This window comes from Botryllus schlosseri, chromosome 15 (assembly GCF_051294905.1).
Source record: "Botryllus schlosseri isolate E-star chromosome 15, Bs_hap1, whole genome shotgun sequence".
Classification (NCBI taxonomy): Eukaryota; Metazoa; Chordata; class Ascidiacea; order Stolidobranchia; family Styelidae; genus Botryllus; species Botryllus schlosseri.
In genome coordinates this window covers 15,450,958-15,467,647 of record NC_137250.1, presented here as the reverse complement: position 1 = coordinate 15,467,647, position 16,690 = coordinate 15,450,958, and positions in this window count along the sequence as shown.

Genomic DNA, 16,690 nt, shown 5'->3' with positions numbered 1-16,690 from the left:
GTGATTGCAATTATGATTAGTCCTCCGTATCACTCAGTTGACAAGTGCTACTGCAAAGAATTCCAAGTGGATATCACGTCGTTGTTGATATGAATGCTCTTGCTAAAATTACGCCGATATGGTCGAAATGCAGCAATCTGCAAATATAGACGGCGAGACCCTGATGCTTTATATCGAGGTCTCATATCAGGGAAACGCTTATGAATACACTCTTACATCGTCTAACAATAGACCACTTATACGCTCGTAAAGTACATTTCAAGATCCACGCAGGCGTAACTACATATTCTAGCAACTCGTCTTGACATTTCGGCGTCCGTAATTTTGATTTAATGACGCTGCCCAAGTTTAGCCGGCAAATGTCGCAGAGGCTTGCCGCTATTGAAACAATAGCCTACACTTGACGTCACGGATATAAATCGCGAGCAAATATTACTTTTCCAGAATCCTTGTAATTCAAGTACGCTATAGATTATATCAGTCTGTCACAGTGTCACATTATTCAGCGATGGTACAATGTCGACATATATTGACTGTATAGGTACAGATAGCAATAGGCTTTTCCATCATTCGCTCGGTGTCTGACGTTTATCGAGACAGTATTAACCTAATGTTGACAAGAGCACTTGTGTTACGCTATCACGTAGGAATGTCAAGTTTGAACCGTACTGACACGAATGCACAATACACACACTCAAAACGATGTCTATTAGTAAGTAGGACTAAGGAGGAAGTCGTACCAGCCTGTGGGTGTCTCTTGAGAGCAAAGAACTCTACGCTGTCACAGACATTTGAGTCACAATTCGCAGTGGTATTGGTGGTCATGACTTTGTGAAACCGTGAAATGCAATCTAACTCTGCCGAAGTTTCGAAAGTTTTCTTGTATGCATCTGACTTGCAAGTCACTATTGCAGGCCCGACCAATAATTTCGATTGCCTTCGCTTTTTTTTTGAAATAGATAGACCAAACAGAAAGCCTAATGATATTTTTCGATTGCAACGAATATCAAAATTGTTCGAAGATATTGTTCGTTGATAACTGAATCCTCGCCAGATAAGACTCAAATATGCCGCGAACTACGAATAAAGAGTTCCGGTATGGTTGTCGTTGATGGGTGCGCTTTTGCGATATCTTCTGTCATTCCATAAAAACAACGACCATGAGTATGAAATCATTCCAACAATATCGCTTTTATGACGCATGGTTATCTACGCATCATATCAATTCGAGTTTTACGTTCCGTGTAATGTTCGATTTCAGAGTAATCTAATTGGTCGATACGAAATCTAATGACATAAACACACAAGTAGCGTTATTCACAGAACTGTCGACAAGTATAACTACGGGTGTTGCCGTTACGATTACATTCATCAACGCGACATGGCATTGCAGAATCTTATTACTTGTCGCACAATCCACAGTATGCAATTATGTACCAATTACTAACATAATATTATTATAGGCTATGCAGAGCTCATATACCCATATTTCCGAATCGGATGCCTAATCTTGCGTTTTCAACTGAGATCCAAGAATTATCCTGCACTATACAAACTAGTGGCCAGTATCTGAATTTAACCGTGTCACATTCGGCAGCTATAACAATTTATGAAACTCAGCCTCCCAAATGCTACTGGTGCTTCCGGTATCCGTAATTTTTGTTATTTGTTCACTTTAAGGGTGTGTAACCTTTTTAAACCACAAAATTATTCATGGGTAGTTGCGTAGACACACTTTTGTGGCCTTAACCTAGATAATTTCTTTGAACTGCAGAACCCGGATTTCTTTCTGAATATAGACTAACCGTGGAATGAACGACTGCTGGTCTATATCGTGATCTGATAGAGGCTGACCAGTCCAAATGTAAAAGATTGAAAATATTTTCGCGCCCTTTTTATTCCCACCAAATTTCACTGCACCCGACTAATTCAGTTAATCTGGTGGGCTACATATCCGTTTGACTTCAGCTGCAACTCATAATCACTATAAATATAGTGAATAGCTCGTCTCTCGCCAAGCACCTTGGCCTCCTCATGAAAGATGCAATATCCATGCGACGGTGAGGCTTATACTTCTATAACGTAACTTAACAATCCATTTCTTTCTAAACCATATCACATGAGGCCTCTGAAACCGCGCCGCTAATCGACGTTGACATTGTGATTCACTTTGTTATCTGTTCGTGGCGACGGTTCCTTCTTAAAAGTCTCGAGCGCAGTGCGCATTGACAGTCATCTGCTGGTAACGTGACAATGGCAAGGAGTTTTATAATCTGCGGATTTTGCTCAGGTAAATGCAGTATGTAAAAGGAATGGCGACTATCTCGACAAATATGGAACTCCCATATCCTTGCCGCCAAAGTTTACGTAATCGCATCTGCTTCTTGCCGTGACCATGCCTATCATAATCTAGTCATTGGTTATGATTGACGCATTCATTTATCTACGACTGTGAAACGACTGCCTATGAAACGACCTGAGAATCAAAATAGGTAACGTCTTCCTACGCCAGTGGTTCTCAATTTTTCGAGCTCGCGGCACCCTCTGAAAGGGTAAAATCGTTCACGGCACCCTATGGCCCTCCGCGTATGCTGAGTGCTGAGTGGTTAGGGAGCTAACGACTGAAAAGAGGTCATCATAACCAACGTCACAGTGTTCTGTTCAGTCACAGATTCTGATGGTGGTGACTATAGTGCAGGGGATTCCTGTTATCGTCCTGCCATGAAATTTATATCTCGTATAATATTTATCGCGCCATACTCTGGCAATCGATGATTACATCCTGGCGTAATTTACTTCTAGTATAAAACGCCATGGTTCGAGAGAATCTATGATGGGGGTAGGCAAACCCCGATACGGTGGCACGCGAGATGATTTTCCACGCCACGCCAAACGACTTGAAGTACATATTATAACCATGTTTTGCAAAAAGTGAAACAAAAGTTTTTAAAATCTACAAGCTCATAGGTCAAAATTATTTCGTCAATTTTATTGATATTGAATAATTTTTCTGCGCTTTGCGTGATTTACTGGAACCTGGTTCTTTGATTATGATGTGGGATTCTCAAATATATAGAGAATGATAATATTTTTAAAAATATATTCATAATGTGCAGCAGTGGTTCTTAACCTTTTTTCCTCCAGCGCCCCCTTTCAAAAACTATCGTGCTCTAGCGCCCCCCAACCTCATATTGTAAGGAATGTAATAAAGACAATGAGTAAGAGGGAGGACCGTAACAGCACTTCGTCCACCCCCCTAAAAACGATTGCCTTGCGCACCCATAGCGTGATAAGCCAAACTTCTACGGGCTTCTCCCCAGGAACCCCGTAGCGTGATTTCGATGGTCAGCAAAGTTTGTGTGGCCTGGTCGCGCTAGGTACCAACATTTTCTATAATGCATGAATGGATAGGTGGTAATTTCATATATAAGTCGCTATAAACTTTTTATCCTCTCAGCCCACGTAATCAGATTTACCAGTAGCGCTGAGTGAGCTGTTGTATGGGAAAATAAAGGGCACGTAATTAATAATTAAACATTTTCGGGCGAGCCCGTAGGTACAATTAATTCGTTACAGCACTTCGTCAGCCCCCCAAAACAACGTTGGTCTTGGGCCCCCCATCGGGTGATAAACCAAACTTCCGCTGGGCTTCGCCCCCACACCCCCCCTCGGCTATCCGCGATATTTGCTGATACTGGTCATCTACATTGGGTGTCCATTACCAAAGATAGCTATACTCGCCTAGACGCGCGAAGCGCTAAAAATTTCACTTATTAATGATTGAATTGGTCAATATGATCGGGAATTGCATGCATATTGAGATCAAATTTTATCCTCTCCCAGCTCACGTAAACAGATTTACCGGTAGAGCTGAGTGATGTGTGATTGTAAAGGTAGGACCCTTCAATAATAATTATACATTTTCGGGCGTATACCCGTTGGCAGGAACTGAACGGCACTTCGTCAGCCCCACCCCCCAAAAAACAACAACTTGGGTCTTGGGCTCTCATAGGGTGATTAACCGACCGCCCCCATCACGTTGTTCGCTTTTGCCACGGAATCAGCTGTACTGTTTAGCGAGACAGTGCGAAGCGCGAAAACTTTCGATAATTCATGATAAAAATCGGTCAGTAAGATCGGGAACTGCATATATATTGCTATCAATTTCTTGTCCTCTCTGCTCACGTTACCAGATTTACCGGTAGAGCTGAGTGAGGTGCAACGTTCCCTCTAAGCTGCGAACGTGCGCAGTGATGACACGGTCTCTGCGCACGGAACATCTACGTTGCGCATAACAAATCCGAAGTTATGACCTTTTTTAGTCGTTACGCAATGTCCAAGGGTCAGCGTAGTGAGTTGTTGAGTGTGCGCAGACTCATCAAAACTTAGAGCGAACATTGTGAGGTGTTTTGGCCCTGCAGGGCCCGTAACTAATAATTCAACATATTCGAGCGGGCGAACGCGTTGGCATGACTTCATTGTATGATGTTATTTCGTGACCTCCTGTCTGCTATATCAAAAAATATAGAATCGCTCAACAGGGATATCGCCTAACAGGAATATCTAGTTTTAGATATCCCTCTTGCCCAATCGTACTAAACTAAAAGACGCACACGATTTCAAATTGGTATTTCTTCACTGGCATATAATTTTTCCCTGCCAGGTGGAATTAATCTTCTGGAGTTCATATTGCCAAGACAGGAACATTCGGTGCCAGTCATTTAGGCGCCGATGGACAATTCAAGCTACATGTCTTTTGTAGGCTATATCTAACGAAGTTTTCGGTGTTGATTTGCTCTGAATACTGATCAAGGATATGTCCTACCACCACATCATCTATTATGAAGCCATTTTTCTCCAGCGCCCCTCATACCGCCCCCCTGAGCCCAGTGCCCCCCATATCGCCCCTGAGCGTTTCCGCCCCCTTCAAAATCGCCAGCGCCCCCTGGGGGGCGCTGGGGGCGAGGTTAAGAACCACTGATGTACAGAATGAGCCCAACCGTGTTACCAATTATGAAAGAACGGCGACTTAATATCGTATGAAACCGTTTGGATGCTTTAGTCTAGGCGTGTGGAGTGTGCAGCCTGGGGGAGCGCGACTATTGTATGAACCGGTATTTCGGCGTTGGGCGTTTTCATGCTAGGAGACATACGACCTAGGCATAAAGTTTCTTAGCAACATGAGGCCATGCGATTCCGTGCGGTTTAGGCGTAGCCAAAATTATTGGCGGTGATAACACTTTGAAATAAAATAACCGCCGCATGTTGGACACAATGTTCGACATTGATATGTCCTCTGTTCAGTGTTCAGACGGCAAAATGACCAACGCCGAGCTATCCAGTGCCCGCTGCTTCACCCGCACGAATCAAATGAGACCAACCGAGGGAAATAATGAGCCCCGTGTCCATTTCCAAATGCGAATTTGAAATCGTGTTCGTGTCAGGAAATGAGATATATTCTTTCAGTTTCGTCTGGTACGTGTATAAGCGATTCCAATACGTTTGCAACAACGAAAACCTTTACCACTTTACCGCTTTGCAGATCAATCTAGTGTCAGACCTACTTTAATGTGACATCAAACCGATTTGTATGACACAGGGCTAGGCACATTTTTGATCATCATGCCATATCATTGTAACAAAATTGGAAACGACAAAAGTTACGAGAGAAGATCGATCATAGCGCGACTAGAAATAAATGATGCAGATATTACGTACTTTAAACGATAGGTATGATGCGGTAGCGACCAAAGTTCATGCCCCTCGCGACCAACACCTTAAGAATGACAGGCGTAATCCATGCCAGTTGCAAATAAGAGGTTGGTGGAATTCCTTGCTTGAAACGGTAAATATGACAAAATTAAAAATGTTTTGCACGCCAGTTGGTGATAATTTGACATTTTCTGACGTTTTGTTTTGCAAAGACTTGCTATTGGTGAAAGTTAAGACCCCCAGACTTGAATAGCACGCAGTGAACTGGTAACCGCAAACGCAATCTTGCGCCACCGTAAATGTATAATTGTATATGTAAGCCGTCAGAAAAATGGTAAGGTTTTGGAATTTTTCAAAACGAAGCGAGATAGCATCAATATTATACATACGATTGTCAGGCATTTAATAAACGAGGTTAATAATGTGTGGGGAATTTCACACCGGTTGTAAACCATTGTATTAGAAAATATCTTAGAATATAATTTTTACATCGCTTCAATCATTTTTCCGACAGTGGATTAAATGTTCAATTTCCCCGTCAATCTGTGGGTCGCATTCATTAGCTTCGTTAGCCAACCAACCTTCATCAGATAACCACATTTCAGGAAGTTACAATTCGTGTTGGAGGCCGGCGGAGGAAATTATTTCTTGAGTTCACCAAATTGATATAAGTGGCCAATAGTGATATCTAGGGCAATTTTTTTTTGACATGTCAAAAAAAGTCAAAATTAGGTCAAAATTGTAGCGTTAGGTCAAAATTTGTCAAAATTGTTTACAAAGTCAAACATTTTTTGACCTCTGCATTTCGTTTGTATCGTAGATTTTGCGCTGTCGGTGAACTTATCATTTGATATTTTACAGCTTGTAGCCTACTTTATAGGCCTACCGTTGTAAACGGACCATCGTCTGCTCATTGTGAATCATAAATGGTCAAATGAAACAAATAGTGACATGGTTTTATGGTCAACGTACCGCAATATCCTAGCTGAAGCAAGACTGCTTGGACATTGCATGGTTCTTATATCAAGAAGCGCAAGCTGAAAAATTGTGATATATAGACAACATTGTCAGAATGAAGCAACACGGTTTGTCACCAGCAGTGTGCACACAACTTGAGTGTTGTCAGCCAACAAATGCTGCTGTTGAACGTTCTTTCTCCGTTCTTGGCAAGCTACGTAGTAAGGACAGACACTTTCTACCCGAGAATGTAGGAAAGGATCTTTCGTTGTACTACAACAAATTTTAATTATTTCTACCAGAATACGTAATGTAACTACTGGAATTCTTCATAGGGCCAGATTTCGTTAAAATACTAGTTTTTCATGTAAAAATCTGTCAGTTTTTGAGCCAAAAAGTTTTTTCAGGCCAATCTACTTTGTAAGGACAGACAGCTCCAACCAGAAATGAAGATAAGTAGTACAATTTTAACATTATATGCGAAAACACCTAATTTGCATACGTGAGGTCAAAATTTGGTCAAATTTCAGTATTTTTAGGTCAAAAAAAGTCAAAATTTAGATTTTTTAGGTCAAAATCTTCCGTTTTTTAGGTCAAAAAAAAATTGCCCTAGTGATATCTTTCAGACCAGGCCTATTGCAGATGCAATTGTGTACGCCAGCATTCATGTGCCTGCAACATTCTCAGAGTATGCAATTCTAAAACTCCCTCGGTAGTTTACGGAGTGGAAGTGACGATAAGCGAAATGCAGGTTGTAACGCGACAGCAATCGAATATCATTCGTGTTTATGATATTCCGATTGGAAAAATAATCATAAATATTATTTTCCTTCATATGCGCGACGCGCAACTTTGTTGCCTGCAAATACATGTCGATCGTGGAGGGTGAGTCATGAATCGCAATTTGAGACATGAACATAGACTGTGAGCGATTTCTGAGGTATGCAATCAATTTGACAAATCAAAAGTAGGATCATTGTCGGGGTTCTGGAAAAACTGTCAAATATGGAAAAAGTATGGAAGTTTGGAAAAAAATGTCCGCACTATATTTGGAAATTTCCATACCATACTTGCACATTTCCATATTCCATACCGAAATTTCGTTCCATAGCATTCCATACTTCCAAACCATATCATACCATGCCCTGCCCACAATAACGAACGCGACGTATGCAACTGTGCATGCATGTCGCAAACAGGAAACACTGAAATTTCCGCTGGCGCCGATAATTCAAATTTAAACGTGATTGTTTTTGAATGCCGACATGTTCCAGGACATTTTGGAGGCGTTGACAAAATAATTCTAGGCGTGCTAGATTTCGAAATTGTCAGCAAACTTTTTAAAAACGGTATTGCTTTTCAAACTTCCCCGCGATACAGCGTTGTTGGTAACTCAGGACGCTGAAATTAGAAATTACCCGCCGTCCATTGTTCGACCGCTGCATCTAGAAATGTAGTGTGTAGTAACGTAGTGCACCGTAACAGGAAGTATAGTTTTGAAGTTTCGTTCAAGCCCCGTGTTAGGCGTGAACTTGCCGAAGAGCGATTTATGATTTTTCTGCTTACTTTTTATTTCTGAAGATACCCTAGATCGCTCAGGGCTCTTGGGTAGCTTTTTTGCAGAAGTTTGGAGCAGTAACGCGCTATAATGTCCCTATTATTATTATTCCCTAACCACACATTCACGCTCAGATGACAGATCTTACTCTCATATCTTAGATATTGCTTAAATTCGCCCAGCAACGTAGTATGTGACGCCTTTGCTATTGTTTAAGGGACCAGTCCCACAGTTGCTTGAGAAAGAAACCATCATAGTTTCTTTAGAATTTGATTTTCCCTAATTTTCCGATTTACTATGACTCGCGTACCGCAGAGTGTGCAGACCTGCGCGCTTGCGTTGGACTTTGTTAAACGCCGATATAACATCGGTCAGTTTATTTTCACAACGAAAGATAGAAGTACGTCAGTTTCATTTCAACATGAAAACTCGTCGATTCATATTTTCATTTTGATTGTTCATCCCCTGTCGGAGATTTATGAGATGAGTAAAGCTGGTGCATTTCTATTTAGTGGGTAAAAGACTTCTTACGACGGACATGTTAGCCACGTCGACGATGTCTATTATCAACAGGGATATGTGGAACGTATATGGAATTCAGTGACGAAATTTTGGCTGGGAATCCAGGCTGGTTTACACTCCAATAAATACTTTTGGACCATTAATCTGTTGACCACTTTCTAAAATGTTTACGTACCCATTTCAAGTTGTGATTTATGGCAACAGCAGTCACGTTCACGGATCAAACATTACTTCATCCAATGTCTGTCTCATCTTAAACAGTCGAAATGAAATTTCAAGCGAGTCCTAATCATCCGGTTGGATTTCATCTTTAGTCAACTGATTAGGGAGAACTGAGGTATAGTGCTCCGAACAAATTAAAATAAAATCACTGTTAAAATAATACTATTCCATCTATTCGTAGTTTAATCGTCACCAGTTCGCTCTGCCTTTGAACCGACGAACACACAATCGCGATCCCTTTCCATCATTCAGCCAGGGTTACCATGCAGCTGTTTTTTCGCGTCCGCTCCGTTTATCGTGGTCATATCATGAAAGACCTGGTACTATATTGGTGATCGAAGGTAAAGTGATTGGTTTCGGGATCTTTATTATTTCGCACTTGTCCGGAGGGCGTCTGGTTACGAACGAGGCCTTCTTCCCCTATGCCAAGCAAGTGCATATTGACTCACTATAGTGTATACTCGAGGAACTTAATGGTTGCCAATAGCAATAATCAAACCACTGCGACTCAGACCACTGATTAACTGTCACGTGTCCCTTATATTTTCGATCGGCAACGACTCCATTCCACCCGATTTGTGATATGTGATATGAATAAATGCAATCAATAACTGTGATATTTCATTTACTAAATTATTTCTTTCTAATAGTATCTCATTATATTTATGAAAAAGGAGGCGAAATCGTAGCCGTAACTCAAGATCAATATGGGAGAATCGACGCAAAAGCGATTGCGAAATGTACGTTGGAATTTCGATTGCATCAGAGCAAAGTGAAACCCAATTTAACAATATAAATCATTTTCACAGTTGCTGGGAATGAATGGGGGACATCCTCTTACCTTGGAGACCCACGATATCACACGCCCTACGTCGGATGCGATTCTACCAGTAAGCTCATGTATGGCGTGTCCTGGTCTGTATTGTTAAAGGTCAGATGCGAATCACCAATTTAAGGTTTTGTTGTTGTTGTTGTTGTTGTTGCTGGTGTTTGTGGTATTCATGGTGTTTGTCGACTACAATGGTCATTTACACCAGGCCGATATTCCTTATTTTTGATTCCGTATCTGCCGACTTGTAGCACGGCCCACTTCTAGACATTTTGTAAGACACCGCTTGCGCGGGTGAGATGGCGAGGAGGAGCTTGGATAAACCTCCAACACTTAGGTAGAAATTCTGGAGTCGACCTCGGTCGGACTCGAACCCGCAACCCATTCGTGTTGTAGCTGTGGAATATACAACTACAACTATACATATGGTTTTGCAAATAAATTGATTTCGAATGTACGCTTTTAAGCCCAGCAGTACTTTGAACATGCGCAACAGGACTATCGCCTTGTATATACGATATAGAAAACTCAGCATAATAATATTATTCACTAATTGAGAGAGATTTCTTTTATTCGCATGAAATACAATATGCAATATTCACAACCATTCGATCCATCAATGAGATAATTATTTATAATTGCCTAACATACATTGCATATGGTAAAGACCGCGAGATTCGATATGATATGATGTGAGCCGATTTGTATTGCCTCATAATGACGTAAATCTAACATATGATATGCTGTTCAGGTCTAATGCCACGACAACCCAAAGTCAAATTTAGAAAAGATTTCTTATACTTAACCGATAAAATGCCATTTTAGAATACAAACAATCATCTAATTCAAGTTTAGTGAATGTTGATGTTTGTCAAGCTGTTCAGTGTTCAGCCAATGATTACATGCTACAATTATATGATTTGGGTTGAGACCTCTCCGTTGCTCTTATTTCAGGATGGGTTGTTTGGGCATACACAAGACAAACGATGGTGACGGCTGATGTGTTAGTATTCAATCACAATGATCTTCTGGAGCACGGTATATCAGCATCATTTCGAATTAGTCAATAGCCACTGCCCAAATGCGGACGGAATATGACAGCGCCGCTACTTATTTTATGTAGAGTGTATGGAGCCATATCAGTTACCGAACTGATTAAAGAGGAACTTATCTGTCAGCGTTGTGAGTGGCATCGCAAGATAGATATAGCAAAATATAGCGTCAGACATAATAGCTCGAATAAAACGAATACCGAGTCAGTTGAACATATGCATGGAGCGAACAAAATCACTCTGCGGCCTTAATCCATTCGCCTTGTATCCAGACTTGGACAACTAGAAAATTTTCAGCTTTTCCAAATTACATTAGAATTAGATTACTGGCATTTCGTTCTAATTTAGTGAAATTAGGCAACTAGAATTATCTAGTTGTCCAAGTCTGCTTGATCCGGTAGATGTCAGGTTTAGAAAATGGATAGTAGTGTGTCACAAATAGAAAGCCAGTAGGTACGTTATAATAAGCGAGAATTTGCAATTTCGAAAATCTCATATATATATATATATATATATATGGCGGTGTTGGGATCACTCGAGTCACCTTTTTCGTATGACTTGACTTGACTCGAGTCACTTTGCAAAAATGACCAGACTTGACTTGACTCGGCGTCTCAGAAATGTGGTTTGACTCGTGACTCGGAGCAAACTTACGAGTCACCATGTAATCGGAGTCGATAAAAATCGCTATATTTTGCATATGGTCGGATTGTTCGCGATATGCTGTTGCTGAGTCATTCAATAATTTTGCGTTTTACTGAGTCTCCGTTGTCCTATCACAAATAAAGTGACCGCAAACGAGGTGATCAGAGCATACAGCATACGTTGTCGCAAACTAAAATATGATAATAGCAAAGTATCTATGTCTGTTCTATAGACCACACATTGTGATCGCTGCGCACCTTAACCCAAACTCATGCATGATTTCAATCGAATTCTAATATAGTATACAAGTCTATATTACTTGTCAACCATTGGTGTATAATTAAATTGTATCTCATGGTTATGTAGGTGGGTTGTCTATCGCAGGGCTTCTCAACCGGATGTATCGTACACCCCAGGGTGATCCGCATTACCATGGACCAATGACTAGCTATTACAATAAACCTGCAAGTTTATTCTTCAGAACATGTTGACCGGGTGTGCAATATCGTACAATGTTCTTATCGACTGTACATTGCTTGTAAGTCACATTCCTTTTGTGATGTCATAAGCAAATGCTTTTCATAATTTAAAGTTGGTAATGAACTTTTTTTTGGTTCCCTTTGGTGTAGCACAGGATCGAGTTGAATTGGTGCTGTCTGCGAGATGCTTATAAATAGCGCAGTGTGCATAATTGCAGGGGCATAGCCAGAACGTCTCACTGGGTCGAGTTTGAGAACCACTGTGCTAGATGGTGGTCCGGTAACCTAAAGCTCTGATTAGTATTTAGCATTTCAAGTACGTTGCAGGCTTGTTCATCCTTATTTAAACAGGCAAGAGGTGGCCATACGGTCGCATGCAGCCGTTAAGCGATAATTATGGGTCCCTCTACACCAGAGGTCTCAAACACGCGGTCCGCCAGAGCATTTTGTGCGGCCCGCGACGACATTTTAGATTTTTGTTAATTTGACAATATATCAGTGTCACATATATCTTTTCAGGTTATAAAGTGAAAATTCCCTCTTAAATTGCTCCGAAAGCCTGAAATTATTCATCAAACTTCACTATCACATCAATTGCAGACGCTACCATCCAGTGGAAGATTCACTATTTCGCCACATTTCCACATCATGATGACAAAACCTGACCCTTAGACGATTCGTGACTGATATTTGTTAGTTGGACTTGGACGCGACCTTTTTTAGAATTACTCACACTCGGGATAACTCGATGGCAAAATGAAATGACTCGAGTGGACTCAGAGTGACTCGCAGGATACCGTGAATTTGTTAGAACCAAGAACGCAACAAAATAAACGCGTATCAGGGGAATAGTAATAGATGAGAAAGTCGCAGCTTGGTATTTCGCGAACTAAGCAAGTAGTTATGACAACCATTGGCAATCTGTTAGTTACATCTTTGGTCGCTAAACCATGTTATTAAGGCCATTTAAAGGTACCAAGTACCGTAGTGGTACGCACCAACGATGTAACAAAAATGGGCCGTTCGGCGTTCCGACATTTCAATCACTAGGACACATTCATTAATATATTTATGTTTTTTTTCTGCTCCTATTTGAAGATATTTGGCCATGAGAATAATAGCTTACTTTTCAGAAGCATACCCAATTCCTGGATTGGAATTAAAATGCTCAACCTAAAAAAAATTTGCTATCAGATCATAGTCTCTATAATCAATCTGGTAAATTCAAAATATTCATACTAGCTTCAAAATTATAACCCGATAGCTTTTATGATGGCATCATACATTTGTCCGCCCATATGGTGTCTATATCTTATAATTAATATATATCAAGTACAACAACAATTCTATTCAAATAGTTAAAAATGCGATGATTCTTTTTGTGCCAGGCCTGAATTGATACAAGAGTAAATCACATTTTGACGATGTGTGTTTACTGTCAGTCTGCTGGATCGGCTCACTTTCAATAGGACAATTCACTCCCGCCAAATAAGGCCTACTTGGAAAGACATATAATACCCCTATAAATGCTGCGGCCCGTGGCGTTGTCAAAACTGGAAAACTGGCCCGCGAGCGCATTTGAGTTTGAGACCTCTGCTCTTAGGGTTGCCATACGTCCGGAATTTCCCGGACTAGTCCGGAATTTCACTGAAAAATCTGCGTCCGGAAGGAATTTCTAAAATATGCCTAAATGTCCAGAATTTTGAAGGGTTGAAGTAGGCTCAAAAGTTTTTCGTAAATCAACATAAACAATATTTTTTCCAAGCAGATTTATGATATTCGAAATTCTTCTTCGCGCCGCGCGCGAGGTTATGTAATGTATATTGATATTAGTATAGGCACCAGGCACCACATTCGCCAAAAAATGCAATCAAAATAAATTACCATCATTTACTGAAATAAGTCTAATGGTAATCGAAATTATATGCAAACGGTATAATAATAGAGTTGGTCAAGGCCGATTGGATGCTTAGTCACAGATAGTGGTTCCAAATCTTGGGGTCGTTTACCTTTATCTGGGGATCGCGATGATGTTGGACGTAATCACCGTCCTATGCCGGGAGTAAGTTTGGGAAAGTTGATTTTTTTTAGTAATCAGCTTATCAAGTTTTTAGCTGGGCCACGGAATATTTTCAAGTTTGAAATGAGGTCGCCACTATTAAAGGTTGGAAATCACCGGATGTGCAACCTGCTGGTGCATTTTATAGTGGCCTAATGGAAGAATCAATATTATTGAAGAATTCATTCATAAACTTTCACAGCCAAAAGCATATAGTAATTGCGCAAGAAGTTACATCGATTACCTTGTGGTGTGTTAGATATCAGTGCTTTTTTTGGACACAATGAGATAGCCGCGCCAAACTAACAGTATAGCAGGGCTGTCAAACACAATCCCGACAGGCCAAACACGGCCCGCCAGACCAGTGGAGAAATCTATTGCACGCCATAGCAAGTAGCAATCACCAGAGCTCACATTACAGAGGGCCCAATTCATGACCTATGTTTCACTCCATTCCTGTATACAGTCGTTTGACAACGCTTTGCTAGTGTGACGTCATATTGTCATTCAATGTGTTATACCTCATTTTTAAACCCGCTAGTGGGCGCTAAAAAGTGTCCGGAATTTGCTTCACAAAAATATGGTAACCCTACCTACACATAATTAAATTAGCGTGTGTTGGCGACCGTCAATATGCAACTTGAATCAACGAATTGGTTCTCATCTCTTCAAAGGATTTTGAACTTTTCATTCACGCTTGGCGTGATTCAGGGTGACTTGGATTTTTCGTTTTTAATATAGCAGTGTCATCTGAGTCCCGCCATACAAACGCGAACTGCAGAGAAAAGTGAAACACCCCATAAAGCAGGGACGGGCAATATACGTCAGCGGGCCGCATTCGGCCCGCGGATAGTTTCCCGTCTTACATGATCATGTGGCCCGCGGCCCTAGTCCGTGGAGATTCCCCGCTACTTGCTTAAACGTCAAATTTTAGTGACTGTATGCAATGTTCCCTCTAAGCTGCGCACGTGCGCAAATGCGCAGTGTTTTCTCGGTCTCTGCGCACAGAAAATCCAAGTTGCGCACAAAGAATCCGAAGTGGTGACCCTTTTTTGGTCGTTACGCACTGTTTTCCAAGGGTCTGCGCAGTGAGTTGGTGAGCGTGCGCAGACTCGTCAAAAATTATAGGGAACATTGACTGTATGTCATTATATACGTATGTGTGCGCAGCGTGCGAGAGTAGAGCTTACGTGTAAGTTCGTCGAAGCGAAAAGACTTGCATTATCGACATTTACCATGTACTGAACCCTAACGAATTGATATATTGGTAAATTTGGGGTACCGCGCTTATCGAACGCCTTGAAATCTTAATTAAGGATTGCACCGTGTGTTAATTGATCAGAGAGAAGAAGATATGGCGGCGCCTGTATGACAATGCTGTTCTCAAATCCACATTGTTTTCGTCATTATCGGCGAGATATGGCTTTGAGCTGACATTGCTATCGTTCAAATACATGCATTATATACGATTTATTCCTTGTATATGTGGATAAATGGGCGAATAATGTATCGATTCAGCAAATCCGGCCCGCCAAGTAGGCCCTACTTAATTTTCCTATATCCGGCCCCGCCGACAGTAGACGTTGCCCGCCCCTGCCATAAAGAAATACTAAGTTGGAATCGTGTGCGTCTCATGAATGAAGGTTTTTCTCGTACGTTTGGAGTATGCCAATATTTATTTCAACTATGCCTATACAATCCTGAGTGGAGGTAAAAAAAATAATAACATGCAACAAAGTGATTAATAAAAACTGGAAAATTCATCATCAATAATTTTGTGACCAAAATTTCGAACACACCCCCTCCATCAGCTCCATCGGTTAACCTGTTCATATGGGCTAAGAATGGATAAATATTTGGCAGTAATATATGAAACAACCAACTCAATTTTCCATATGAACTTTTTGCGCCCTGCGCAACTCGAAAGGCTTTCCGGTTAGCTTTCTCTAACATTTCTACTCACGATTTTGGTGAATAGATAGTAAGCCTGCGGGGGTGTTGTGCTGCTACAATTAAAACAAATTATACGCAAGGGATATCTCAAGATATCGGTGGTGGCAGAGGGCACCACCAGGTCTCTCCGCGGTGCTAAGTTTCCAGTAGCCAATTTAACATTAGTATATGACGCCCATCTGGACCATGACCAGTGACGACTCACCGCCGGAATGCGGCTGTATGATATATATGGAATCGAAGCACGGCCGTGAGTAGCAAGGAGGTTGAACACTCCCCTGACTAGGCTTACTATGCGGAATCAGTGAGTTATGTTGTTAGGGATGTACGAGTTTCGAGTAAATGTTAAAAGGGTGTACCACGACGAGAAAGGTTGAAGAACACTGTCTATAGCATCATGTCAATTCGTAGCATCAGTTTATTAATAATTTCATCATTTAAAAACATCACAAGACTGCGATACAAGAAAACGATAGGAAGGTGTCGAAACGACTTGGAGTAATATTTGAAATCAGACAACCATCTGGGCCTGGGCGATATAAAGAGGCTGCGTGCACACAGAATTGAAAGTAAAAAAAGATAAATAAAAGAACACGCGACTAAATGAGGTGGCACGCGACGGAAGGCGAAATCGATATATCAGGTCGTGGTCCGGTAAATTTGAGGGCTAAGAAATATTCAACTTTCTGAGGTTTTGTAGCC